The 13,547-nt window shown below is 47.9% G+C and overlaps 1 long non-coding RNA gene across 2 annotated transcripts in view; it reads right to left on the minus strand.

The window, feature by feature from the left end:
- LOC122895469 overlaps positions 1-13,547 on the minus strand; it is a 40,605-nt gene that overhangs the window by 12,211 nt on the left and 14,847 nt on the right. For both annotated transcript variants that reach the window (XR_006382225.1, XR_006382226.1), the window contains exons 3-4: positions 10,342-10,450; positions 9,241-9,406 (exon numbers count right to left, since the gene is read on the minus strand). This is a non-coding gene — a long non-coding RNA (uncharacterized LOC122895469). The remainder of the gene's footprint in view (positions 1-9,240; positions 9,407-10,341; positions 10,451-13,547) is intronic.

Raw genomic sequence — 13,547 nt, forward strand, 5'->3', positions numbered from 1 at the left:
CAGAGGCAAGGGGGGATTCTGTCCCACAGGTTTCAGAGCGGGCATGGCCCTGCCAACAGCTCGATCTTGGACTTCCAGAGACAAGACATTTCTGTTGTCGAAGCCCCCCAGTTTGTAGGACTTTGCTCCGGCCGCCCCGAGAGGCTAACACCGGTAAAGAAGACGAGAAGACAAGAAACAGTCGCCCGGACAGGCACGTGGCTGTTGAACCCGGGGAGCGGCTAGCCTGCGAGGGATCCCTTGCTGGTGGGAGGGGCCCAGGAACTTCTAAGAAGCGTGTTTCTGATGCCCCCTTTGACAGGGCTGGCTGTGACTCCCCTGTTCCACACAAATACCCCAGACTTAGCCCTGGGGAAACAGGGCACGCGTCCCCCGTTGGCTACTTAGGGCAGAGAGAAGGGAACAGCCACTGCAGAGATGTGAGCAGGGACCGGAAATCAGAACAAGGAGGAGCCCTCAGGATCCCAGGGAAATTGCAGGAGGGGCGTTGTGCATTTTCCCTGCATCAGGGCGGGAAGACCTGGGGACCTAGCCAGGTGACTACAGCATGAGCTACATTCTTACCAACGCAAACCACAGGGTCCATGCAGGACAAAGGTTGGTTCGCGTGGAGACGTCACCTGATTTCTTCTGGCGGTGCTGCCCCTAGCTCTAGCCCGGGGTGGGGGGGCAGGCACACCACCGGCCACCAACCCATCCTCCCCCTGGAGACCGCCACGGCTCACGGGTGGCGCCTGCCTCCGGGGGCCTCCTCCGACTTCATCTTGCCACTCTGCTCCAGCTCCCCTGCCCGACCTTGGCCTTGCGGGGAGACCCCGAGATCAAAGGCATCACAGCGCTCCCCTCTGCACTTCAATCAGGGAGAGGAGCAATTAAAATGCGAATTAATCTAAGTGAGATGAAAACGCAGTTGTCTGAACGAGAGCATCTCTATCACCTTGAACCTGCACTGTGCACGGTTGAGCTCCTGTGATTAAAGACATTTTCATGCCATTAAAACCCTTCTCCTTTAATGTGGCAAACGCCATGTCAGTCAAACCTCCCCACGGCCTCGGCGGGGACGGCCCTCTCCTCGTTTTGATTTTTGCAGAGTGCTGGGAGCCCGGTGGGGGCTCGAGGAGGGGACATGAAGGGGGCTTGGGGGATGACACGGAAAGAGCCATCGCCTGCGTCCCTTCCCAGATAGATCTCTGCTAGCTCTGTGACTCTCGTGCAGCCTGAGTCCTGACTGCCTGGTGACCCTGGCAGGGCAGAACTGGGAGAGAGCATTCTTGGCTCTCCCTGATCCCTTTGGCCCTTCTGGTTTCCTGGCTGTTTCTTTGAAACGAGCGGTAACTGTAGTATTTACTTCCAGAATTCCCCTTCTGCTTCTCTATTGTCTTCAGGATCCTCTGTTAACTCTCTGCCTGGAGGACCAAGGCTGTGACCCCAAGAAGGAGGAATATACGTACGGGGATCACATGACCCATTGAATCATTGGATTCATCCATTGAATCCAGAGCCATACATCCTCTGGCCTTGGATTTGCTTCCTTCTGTTCATACCCTGCACCTGGTCTGGGCTTTCTTTCCTATTCCCTGCCATATACTTTCTTCTTGCTTTTGTCCATAGTATTTGCCAATCTCAGGGTCTGAAGCACATCCCTTGAACGAACTCATCCTGAACCTCCCTCTGTTACTTTCCAAAGAAAAATGCCCTGCTCCATCCAGGCCCTGGGGACTGCTGACCCATCTTCATCTGGATCTGAGAAGGTTTCTCTCTCTTCCTTTCTCTGACCCTCCTTAACGTCCTACCAGTCGAATTGGCCCCAGGGGAAATTAAAACGAGTAACAATGCCTGCTCTAAGAATAAGTCGGAGAAGGCCACCCATGGAGCTCATGTGGTGCACTCTAGGTGGGATCGTGGCCCTCTGGAAACCGATGGCTAATCCAGCCTCTTCTCTTGCACTGGGAGCCCCCGCTTAGGCCATGCAAGACACAGGTTGTGAGGACCCTTATGATTTAGCCAACAAGTTCTCTCTTACTCCAGGGCCTCTCAAGAGATGACCAGAAGCTCAATAGTCATACACACTTAAAATACAAAGGGCAGCACTAATGTCTACAAGAATTGTTTTTGCAAACAGTGTAAGGAACACCAATATTTTGTAACGTCTGACCCGGACGATGTAAGGCAGACCCTTTCGCATGTTTGATCTTGGCCTCCCAAACACGGCGAGAAGCAGGAAGTGCGTTAACACGCAACAGTGGCACAGGTGGGGCTGCCTCTCTACGGGCTGTTCTCTCCAGGCTGTCACCCAAACTCATTCTCCTTCCATCCACGTGTTTCCTCTCACCGTAGACAATGTTGCAAGAATCTGGAAGGTTCTCTTTCCTTCTCTGAGAAGGTTCTCTTTCCTTCTCTGCTTCTGCCCCAGACCCACCGTGCCTGGCCCCTGAGGTCTCCTTGGGGAGATTAGTCTTCTAGGTAGAAGGCAGTGCCAGCCACCAAAAGTGGTCAACAAAGGAGCTTCCTCCTTAATGTGGAGACTTAAATAGAGCTTCCAAAATTCCTGAAGTGGAGGGCGACTGGGTATCTCCGTCCGTTGAGTGTCTGCTACCTTTGGCTCAGGTCATGATCCCAGTGTCCTGGGATCAAGCCCCATGTTGGGCTCCTTGCTCAGTGGGGAGCCTGCTTCTCCCTCTCCTGCTGCCTGCCGCATCCCCTGCTTGTGCTCTCTCTCTTCCCCTACCCTCTCTCACAAATAAATACAATCTTTTTAAAAAAATTCTTGACGTTGTTCTGACTTGAGAAAGGAGGGGAGTGTGGGGCTCTCTGGCGTCTTTTCTAACCTTGTGTACCCTTGTCCCCTCTTGCCCCTTCAGAGCTACAGGACCTTGTCAGGTGCAGGGGGCAGAGGGACCTTCCTTGGTACTCTGCTTCCAGCCACTGGGTTAGAAACCCTCATTCTCCCAACCTCCAATACCACTTTCCACTTAATGCCTTTGAAGGCCACCACGTATAATCATGATTAATGAGCTTCGCTGTGATCCCGGCTTCGTTAGCTGCCGTAGCTATGTGTGCTCAGCCGGAGGATAATAATTGCGCCTACCTTCTATCTCGAAGGATTTTTTGGGGTGCAAATTAAATGAGACACCATAGGCAATATACAGATGTAGATCTCGTAATATACATAAATGTGCGTGACGGTCGCTGTGATTGTGTTAATAGTCACCCTCACTCCTACCCTCCTGGGGACTAATTTCTTTTATCAGTGTCGGTCCCTTTTGGCTTGGGCTCCCGTGCAGAGCGTCCCCTACCCCTTCACCTCTGCAAACAGCCCCTCCTGACCCTACCAGGTCTGTCTGCATGTCGCTACCAGTCTCCCTGTCCGGGGCCTGCTCACTGCTGCTCACAGACGCTGTGGCACCTACGTAGCAATCTTGCCAGTTTCCCGTCTGTTTGCTGTGTGCTTTGGTCTTCTCAGCCGTCTGTCATGACGAGGCAGCCGCCGCACTCGGCCTTGGGAACTCAGTGCACGAGGAGCCCGCCTTTCTTTCCCACGCTGAGCTTTGGGCGAGTGGGTGACATGCCTTTGACATTGAGACCTTTGACATCCGCGTTCGTCCCCGCAGGTTGGGCTGCCTTCTACCCAGGTCGCCGGAGGGCGGCAGACACAGAGGCACCTGGAACGGAGAGCCGGCCAGGAAGGGCAGGCTGCACCCTGACCGGTGCCTGGAAGGATCTGGCCTTCTAGAAAGAGCGAGCGAAATGAGTCAAAATCACTGCGCTCGGTAACTTCCTTGTCGTTCATCAAGAAACCATACGTGGTCTACACGGAAGCCCTGGAACACGAGAGTCCGGCCACCGCACCCCAGCTGTGCGTGCGTGAGTGTGCGTACGTGTGCACATGCACACGAGCATACGTGCTATCCGAAAAGGAGGGTGCTCCCGTCACTGGTGAGAAGGATGGGGGCCATAATTGCTTTCCCATAGACGACTGCTCTACATTTTGGGAAACCCTTTGCAGCATCTTAGTCAAAGTAACCTGAGCCCTCTCGAGTCAGATTTATAGTCCATAGGATTCCACTTAACTGAGACAAGCAATCCAATTTAAGGGCAATTTAAAGGGTATTTCATTTGGAGACAGAACCAATCCTTGTCAAGGCCCCGGAGGTAACAAGAAACCTTCCTCCTCTCCTTTGCTGAGAAGCAGGTGCCGTCCAGTCCATGGGGGCCGAACAGCCCCTAGAGCATGGGGAGTGGCTCAGTGTAGGCGATTTGATGCCTCGTGTTCATCAAAGGGTCAAAAAGAGGAGACAGAAGGAAGGCAGGGCCTATCCATAGCATTCAGAGTCCCCTAAGACAGGAAGGGATGTCCAGTCCAAGTGTGCAACTCATGCGAGGCACTTTTCCATCCCCAGCTGCAGCCCCTGTCAGAGCACAAGACTCAGGACCTGAGCACTGGCTGGACTGCCAACCCTATTTGCTCCCTGGAATGGCACCCTTGAGCATGGCACAACCTGCACAACTGTACATGGCGGCCCTGGGAGAACGACATCAGGAAACTTACACACACGTGTTGTGTTCCTGAATGCTCACTATGCTGCAAGGTTTTCATCACTGTCCCCATTTTACAAATAGAGCTGGCTGGGAGATAGTCAACACTACGTTCATATAAATGCCAATTCTGCTGATTCTAATCCAGGACTCTGTGATTTCAAATTCCAGCCTCTCTCCTAATTCACCATGGGATGTGAGTTCAACCGAAGGGCTTGGTGATCGTTTTGCAGGGAAAAAGGAAGGACTGGCAGATCTGAGCTCTAAGCCTTTGAAAGTGTGTCTGCAAAGGGGGAGCAGATAATCTCAAGTGGCCGTCGGGCTTCAGCTATAAGGCATCGACAGTCACAGGAGCTCAGCTTTGTCTACAAAGTGCTGCCTCATGCTGAGCTGAAACCACCATCCCGATAACCCGGACGAACGACAGGTTTAGCGCTGAAGGATTGCAGGTCCGGTTCCCAAGACCCATGCAAAGCTGGAGAGAGAGAGCCGGCTGGAAGCAGCCACTGACCCCCAGTCTCGGTTCTGCTCTGGAAAAATGCAGCTAAAGCCCCTTCCTGCCCATCTTGCAGGGTCGTGACAGCAGAGATAAAGCAAGTGCATGACCACGCTTAGGAGTAGAATGAGAAAATAAAGAAAATACATTAAATGTTTACATTAAATGTTAAACATTGTCATATATATAGCAGTGTATTGTTATATTTTTTATTAAAAACTCAACAGGCTCGAAGTTGCATATAAATATGTAACAATATATGTTGGCTAACTGAACCTAATATTGTTACATATTTATATGCAACTTTGAGCACATTTTCATATGTTACCTTTTAAGCCAAATGTATCCGATTTCAAGAACTTTTATGCTGAGATTAAAACCCTTTTACTATTTTTATATGTGCATTATTTATTTATTTTTAAAGAATTTATTTATTTGAGAGAGAGAGAATGAGAAGGGGGAGGGGCAGAGGGAGAAGGAAAAGTGGGCTCCCCACTGAGTGTGGAGCCCAATGGGGTCTCAACCCGGGAACGCTGAGATCGTGACCTGAGCCGAAGGCAGATGCCCAACCGACTGTGCCCCCCAGCCTCCCCATACTGTTTTGCTTTAAAATTACCTTAGGGGCACCTGGGTGGCTCAGTGGGTTAAGTCTTTGCCTTCGGCTCAGGTCATGATCCCAGGGTCCTGGGATCGAGCCCCGCATCGGGCTCTCTGCTCAGCTGGGAGCCTGCTCCCCTCCCCACCCCCGTCTGCCTCTCTGCCTACTTGTGATCTCTGTCAAATAAATAAATAAAATCTTTAAAATAAAATTACCTTAATTGATAGTAATCGATAGCCGTTCATGTGCTTTTTTTGTAACTTTTTTGTGTTTTGTGAATCCTACACTTGGAAAAAAGTTAAAGTTTGCCGAGTTTGGTTAGTATCAGAAACACACTTTGTGTGTGTGTGTGTGTGCGTGCATGTGTGTGTGTTTTATGCTGATGACCCATGATGCTAACATGATAGGAATCATCATCTTAGATATAGAGAATTAACATTCCCTGACGGCCAGCCCTGTTATTTACTGTATCACCGAATTCTACTCCAGAAACCAATATTGCACTGTGTTCATGAACTAAAATTTAAATTAAAAAAAGAAAATTAAAAAAAGGGCACAACAGCCCTGTGAGATTAGCATCTCTGATTCCAGATAATGCCGTTTCTCAGAGAATTTGTGCCCCTTATCTAATTTCTCATGGCTAAGGAGCGGAAGAGTCAGGGCGGGTTCCTCAGATCCCCAAATGCCAGCGTCTGTTTCTCGTCTGTTTGTTTTGTCATCATTTTTCGCTGGACCACATGTCTCGTACCTCCCTTTGTTCCTGTGGTTCCACAGTGGGGTGCTCAGAGGAAATTTGCTGGTGTCGAATATAATCAGTAAATTTCCATTAATCCTTTCCCTGGGTGTCCGCTGTATTAAATATACAGGGCTGTGGAGAGCAGATCTGACCCAGTCGGACAGATGTTTGGAGTCTATAATTCAATGCAACCCAAAAAAGGACTATTGGCAAATTAAAATCCCATTTCAGAGTCTTCTTGGTTAGCTTAGATCCGTGATCCTTTTTTTTTTAAGATTTTATTTATTTATTTGTTTGACAGAGACACAGCGAGAGAAGGAACACTGGCCAGGGACAGAGGAAGAAGGAGAAACAGGCTTCCCACCAAGCAGGGAGCCTGATGCGTGGCTTAATCCCAGGACCCTGGGATCACGACCCAAGCTGAAGGCAGACGCTTAATGACTGAGCCACCCAGGCAGGCACCCCTAGATAGTGATTCTTAAAAATGAGCAGGTGCACTGGAAATTAGACTCCACAAGGCAGGCATTTTGTCCTGTTTTCTTTGCTGCTATACTCTCTACACCAAGACCATAATAAACACTCAAAAAGTAGTTGTTGAAGGAATGAATGAAAATACTCATTGGAGTATCCGATAAAAGCTATGGACAATCTTTCCAGAAAAATGCACAGCGCTTGTGAGAAGCACCATGTACTTTCAGGTTCATTAAACCCCCCAAAGCCTTTCCACGAAACACAAAATCTTAAGACTATTTTCTCATGAAGAAATAGCCCTTGACACTTTCCGTGATGGAGAAGAGGGTGGCCCTTGGGCTCTGCACTCCTTCTTCATGCAGAAGGGCACCTGGGGAGTGGAAGGCCACCCACGCTTTAGATCACTCTCTGCCTGACCTATTTGATCTGAACACCCAGGGCCCTTCTGAACCCAAGGGAGAGAGAGGGGGAGTAATAGCCACACTCCGTGAGGTTCTGTAATTTGCCAGATACTACGAGGTACATTTTACATACACTTGATCTAATAATCCTCATGTCAAGCTTACCAAGTAGATAGTGCTATCCCTATTTTTCATTGTTTAAAATTTTATTTTTGAGGTGTATTGAGATATTATATTAGTTTCAGATGTACAACACAAGGATCTGATATTTGTATGCACGGCAAAACGGTCACCAGGATGAGTCTATTTAACATGTCGCCGAACATTATTGCAAAAAGGGTATTTTTCGTTTTTCATGTGATGAGGACTTTTAAGATAGACTCTCAGCGGGGCGCCTGGGTGGCACAGTCCGTTAAGTGCCAACTCTTGGTTTCAGCTCAGGTCACGATCTCAGGGTCGTGAGAGCGAGCCCCGCGTCTGCACTCCGTGGGGAGCCTGCTTGAAATTCTCTCTCGCACCCTCCTCTCCACTCCCTGCTCATGGGCGCTGTCTCTCAAATAAATAAATACATCTTTAAAAAAAATATTATATATATATATATATATATATATATATATATATACTCGCAGCAACTTTTAAACCCGCAATACCATTATTATTAACTAGAATCATATCCAGCCATCAGGACGTCCCCATGACTTACTTATTTTATAACCGAAAGTTCGTAATTAAACCCCCTTCCCTCATGCTGTCTCCCCTTCTCACCCACAAACCACCAATCTAGTCTCTGGTTTTAGTCATCTGCTTTGTTTTCTTATATTCCGCAGGTAAATGAGATCCCCCAGTATTTATGTTTCTCTGACTTACTTCGCTTAGCCTAATGCCATCAAGGTCCACCCATGTTGTCTCAAAGAGTGGGATTCCATTCTTTTTTTTACGGCTGAATAATGTTCCTCTGTGTGTGTGTGTGTGTGTGCGCGCGCGCAAGTGTGTATTTTACCACATTTTCTTTATCCATTCATCCTTCACTGGACACTTAATGTTGCTGTGTCAGAGTCTTGGTTATTGTGAACATGGGGGAGGGGGTAGACATCGTTTAAAGTTAGTGTTTTCATCTTCTTCAGATAAATACCCCGAAGTAGAATTCCTGAACCACAGGGTAGTTCTAGTTTTAAGTTTCTGAGGAACCTCCATACTGTTTTCCATAGTGGCTGCACCAAATTATATTCCCATCAACAGCGTACAAGGGTTCCCTTTTCTCCACATCCTTGCCAACACTTATTAGTTACCTCTGTTCTTCAGGAGAAGAAATTGAAGCCCAGAGAGGTTAAGTAATCTGGTGAAGGTCACACAACTAGAAAATTCTGGCAAAGGATTTAGACCCACATGTGCTCAAATCCAAAGCCTTTGCTTTGCCCAGTGTGACTGAGGCAGATGACCTCAGTACTTGCAAGCCGTCTAGAGTGTAAAAGCTCTGTGTCATCAAGTCTAGGAGATGCCCTCCGTACAAATGTGCCCCCTGTCTGAGACATACAAACCAAAGAAGCCGAAACAAAACAAAATAGGTAAGCAAATGAACTATTCTAGGGTCAAAAATTTGGACCTTAAAGGTGTCACTCTTCTGTTTTTTTAAATCATATTTCTTTTTTTAGAGAGCTAGAGAGCATGAGCAAGGTGGGGAGGGGGAGGGGGAGAGGGAGAGAGGGAGAGAATGTTATGCAGCCTCCATGATCAGCGTGGAGGCCGATGTGGGAATCAGTCCCATGGCCCCGAGATCATGACCTGAGCTGTGATCCAGAGTCAGAGGCTTAGATCATGGAGCCACCCAAGATGCCCCTGTTTTTTGAAGTTTAAACGTATTTTCATTTGTGCTTTTCTTGAAAGTCCTATATGTAAACTGCATCCTGTTTCAGCTGCGCTCATGAGAACAAGGAAAAGGCATTGCCACCATCAGGAAACAGACCATGGGACAAGGGAGGCCTGTGCAAAAGACTGAACCTACCTTAAGTCTGGCTCTTGAGGGCGTGGCCCACATCCAAGTATGTTGTTCAAAGAGATGCAGTGAATTCAGACTTCACGGCCAAGGGGTTCCGATTCAATGGGTGGGACAAGGCGGGGCTGAGGAGTCCTGTTCTCTGTAGGAGCATCTGGCCTCTAAATCCCGGTTCCTGGAGAGGGAGGTGACAAAAAGCAAATAAGGTGTCAGGACCCCCATAACGATGGCTGGGACTAAGACCACAGTTCCATTCTCAATCACATCTAGTATGGAAGCCGGCTGACACGATCTGGGGACCCATTGTGAGGGCCGTGGATGGATGAAGCTTCACAGGCTCCGAGCCCCCACCCACCCAGTTATACTAGATACACCAACAAAGATGCAAGAGCCCTCCTGTGACTGGGATCCACTTCCTGACGTGCAACACGTCCCGGTCTGAACTGGGTCAAGAACGGGGTAGAGCCGTGGGCTCAGGTTCTGGGTCCTAGGAACTTCCTCCGAGGCCCAGCCTCAGCAGGCAAGGGTAGGTAGGTGTGGAACTAAGGTAGAGCCTTCATTCTGCACAACCCCAGGACACTGTTGCTATTGGATTCCATCCATACACAAGGCAAGGAAAGAAGATTATTGGAAGACAATGGGACAGAAGACTAAAAGGCAAGAGCATTTCATGGGAGCGTATTGGAGCGTCAGACCTTGAAAGTCCAGAGCCGGTTGTTTCCCTGGCTTGACCAAATCATGAAACCTGAACACCACCAGGGCTCAATGTGTTTGGTGAACTGGGGTCTCCAATCTCCATTTTCACATTTAAGAAGAAGAGTCTCATCTCCAGGAGACACAAAGCAAGCCCCAAAATAAGATTCGAGCTCAAATCAGACTTGATACGACCAGTCTTACAAATTTCTCATTTTCATTATGAAAAATTTCAAGCACACACAGAAACAGAGACGACAGCGCGGTGAAGCCCCGTGTTGCCTCAGCAACTAACAGATTTCTGCCAATCTTGTTCCATCCACTCTGCTGTATTTTTACTGCGAATTTTTAAGCATTTTTTCCCCTCGATGCCCTCAAATGCATCCCAGTGAAGACAACCCAAATGAGACAACTTACCTCGTGTTTGACATAGCCATCGTTTTTTGATTGTTGAAAGGGCGAGGAATTTGTGGACAAAAGAATCCTCTCATTGAATTTCCAGATAGTGCGATTTTGAGTCACGCACCTGCGAAGAAGAGAAGGACCACCATCAGCGCACCAAGTAGACTTGAAAAAGTCTTTCAATCTGGCAATGCAGGTTCCCTGGGATGTGTCGAATCAAGCCGTATTCCCCAACGTACTCGGGTCTTTTATATTAGTTTCACTAGGGTAGTTCTGGTTCATAGTTGTAGCAGAGCTTGGTAAATGAGAGGCCACCTGAGAAGCAATTAAACTAAACCAGAAAATCTTTCCTGTTCATTTCATCTTGTCCTTAAATAGTTTACACATCAATTGAACTGGGAAGAGCTCATGGTGGTTTATGGTGATTACTCCAGTAGGGGTCAGTGCCTAATGAGTTGGGTACTTATCTGTGACCCCGACAAGATGACTGTAAATGAACAGATAAGAGGACCACTGGGACTCGTTCTCCAAGCTGCCCATGGAATGAAGATAACAGAAGCTGATGGAATTAGGGAGACTGAAAAGCAGAGCTCGGGATGTGAAGTTCGAACCACAGAGGGTTTTTTACTTAGAAAAAGAAAGTGCTTGATTTACTCTTGACAAATTACAAAAGGCCTACTCAACATCCTCTTTCTTTGGGTACCACTCTTCCTTGTCTATCTGCACAGTTATCTGGTAGACTTGGGGTTCCCGTCAAGCGATTCCAAGGATGTGGGTATCTATACTTATTACAGAAGGAGGGTGTCAGCTTCATGCCGTACACAATAAAGCTGACTTGCAGGTACCATTAGAGCCAAGACTGAAAATGGGAAAACACAGCAACATCTTAGTGGGACACCTGGAGGGTGCAGCTGGTTAGGCGTCCGACTCTTGGTTTCAGCTCAAGTCTTGATCTCGGGCAATGAAACTGAACCCTCTACCTGGCTTCATGCTCAGCATGGAGTCTGCTTGAGATTCTCTTCCTCCCTCTTCCTCTGTCCCTCTGTCCCTCCACCGTGGCTCACTCACACTCTCTTTCTCCCTACATAAATAAATCTTTAAAAAAAATCTTAGTAAATAATAAAATTGTATCAACACACTGTATGGCATAATCAAAATTCTCAATAATCAGCAAAGTCGACAAGCCATCTCCTTTTTTCCTCCCTTGACTAGCTGTGTTATCCAGGTGTGTGTGTGTGTGCGTGTGTGTTTATTTTTCATTTTTGTCCCCATGAGATGTTGTGTAACAATCAAGTAAACCTCACTGGTCTGCAGCAACTAACATCTCTTTCCATTTCATGGCTGAGATTTGGCTGTCCTCGGGGGATCTTAGTTGGGTTCAGTTGGGCTACATCACCTCCAGGTTCTTTCCCCATATTTTCATCCCAAGACCCAAGCTTAAGGAGCAACAGCTTCCTGAGGCTTATTTTCCTCATTACAGAGGGCAGAGGCTCCATGGGGTGGGTGGGAATTTGCTGACTTCTTCAACCGTTAGCTAGCTATCAGCGTTAATCGCATGGTCAAGTCCAAGGACAGGTGGGGATGTATGCTCTACAGAGTCTAGTGGAAACTACTGCAAAGTCCTAGGAAAGGGGCACGGGGATAGAAATTCTCTTCTGAGAATGAGGAGTTGGGGACATGAGCTCAACCTCTCACAACAACCACATAAAACAGACAATTTCTGCCAAACTTGGCAGAAATGTGTCTTGGTGTCTCGACACAACTTAGCCGATCTGCTGACTTGTGGCCATTTTGTCAAGACAGAGGGCTCCCCGGTTCTTGGCAGCCTTATCCCTCGGCTCCTTCGACAACGGCGCCCACGATTCTATTCACACACCATCAGCACGGAACGAGGATGGGAGTGTCCTCTCCAACAGAAGCTCGATTAGCGGGCTCCCCAAGAGGACTGAGTCCGGGAGAAGCACACAAAGAAGAAAACGCAGCACGGCTTGGGCTAAAGTACATGACTGGAGTGGGGACTCCCAGCTCACAAGTAAGTGGTTTAATAGAAAGGTGTTATTTTATTTATTAATTTATTTATTTAGTTTTATTTATTTTAATTTTTATTTAATTATTTTACTTTCTATTTAATTATTTATAATTAAATAAATTAAAAAATAATAAATTAAATAATAAATAACATAATAAAATATTTAATCCTGCTTAATTATTAATTAATTAATTTAAATAGATTATTTATTTATTTTATTAAATAAAGTTTATTAATTTTTATTTATTGGTCCAAGAGCGAGAGAGAGATAGAACATGAGTGGGGGGAGGGGCAGAGAAAGAGGGAGAAGCAGGCTCCCCGTTGAGCAGGGAGCCCGATGTGGGGCTCGATCCCAGGACCCTAGGATCATGACCTGAGCTGAAGGCCGATGCTTGACCAAGCCACCTAGGGGTCCCAGAAGGGTGTTATTTTAGTTGAAAGGTTTGAGAATGGAAGGTCGGGACCCCTGGGCAGTGAGTTTTCAAGATTAATATTTGCTTCTCCCTGGGTGGCTCGAGGGAAGCCGGCAAGTTCTCCAGGCTTGACACCAGGGCAGAGCCATTCTGTGTCCCGTGTCACTGACCGGCGCCCCATCAGAGAAAAGACACGAGGGAGGCTGTGGGGCGCGGCTGGAGCGACACCGCCGGGGCTTTCTGCTCACCCCGGGGCCTCACTCCGTCGGGACGGGGCTCACACAGCAGGTGCCTTCAGCACCAACGCTTTAGGACGGAGTGGCGCTGGCTGGCAGTGTGGGAAACAGATGTGTGGGATGAGGGTTGGTGGCAACGGACCCTCCGCCTTGGTGTCAGGGAGACGACACGGCGTGGTGAAGGCTGAGACCTTGGGGAGCCTTCTAGAAGGCCCATCTAGAAGAGGAGCCTTTCATTAATGACCTCCAGCTAACCGCCAAGTACGAATGTGGGGCTTACGTTGCCAAATATTAGAATTTTTCAGAAGCCGGAAATCTAAACAAAGATCTCCTAATTTTTAAAAAATCTTGACAAGGATGATAGATTCCAAAGAAAGGAAGAAAGAGAGAAAGAACGAGAGAGAAAGAGAGACAGAGGAAAGGAGGAAGGAAAGAGAGAGAGAAAGAAAGAAAGAAAGAGGGAAAGAAAGAAAGGAAGGAGAAAGGGAGAGGGAGGGAGGAAGGAAGGGAAGAAGGAGAGAGAGAGAGGAAGGTAATCCCTTG

This window comes from Neovison vison, chromosome 14 (assembly GCF_020171115.1).
Source record: "Neovison vison isolate M4711 chromosome 14, ASM_NN_V1, whole genome shotgun sequence".
NCBI lineage: Eukaryota > Metazoa > Chordata > Mammalia > Carnivora > Mustelidae > Neogale > Neogale vison.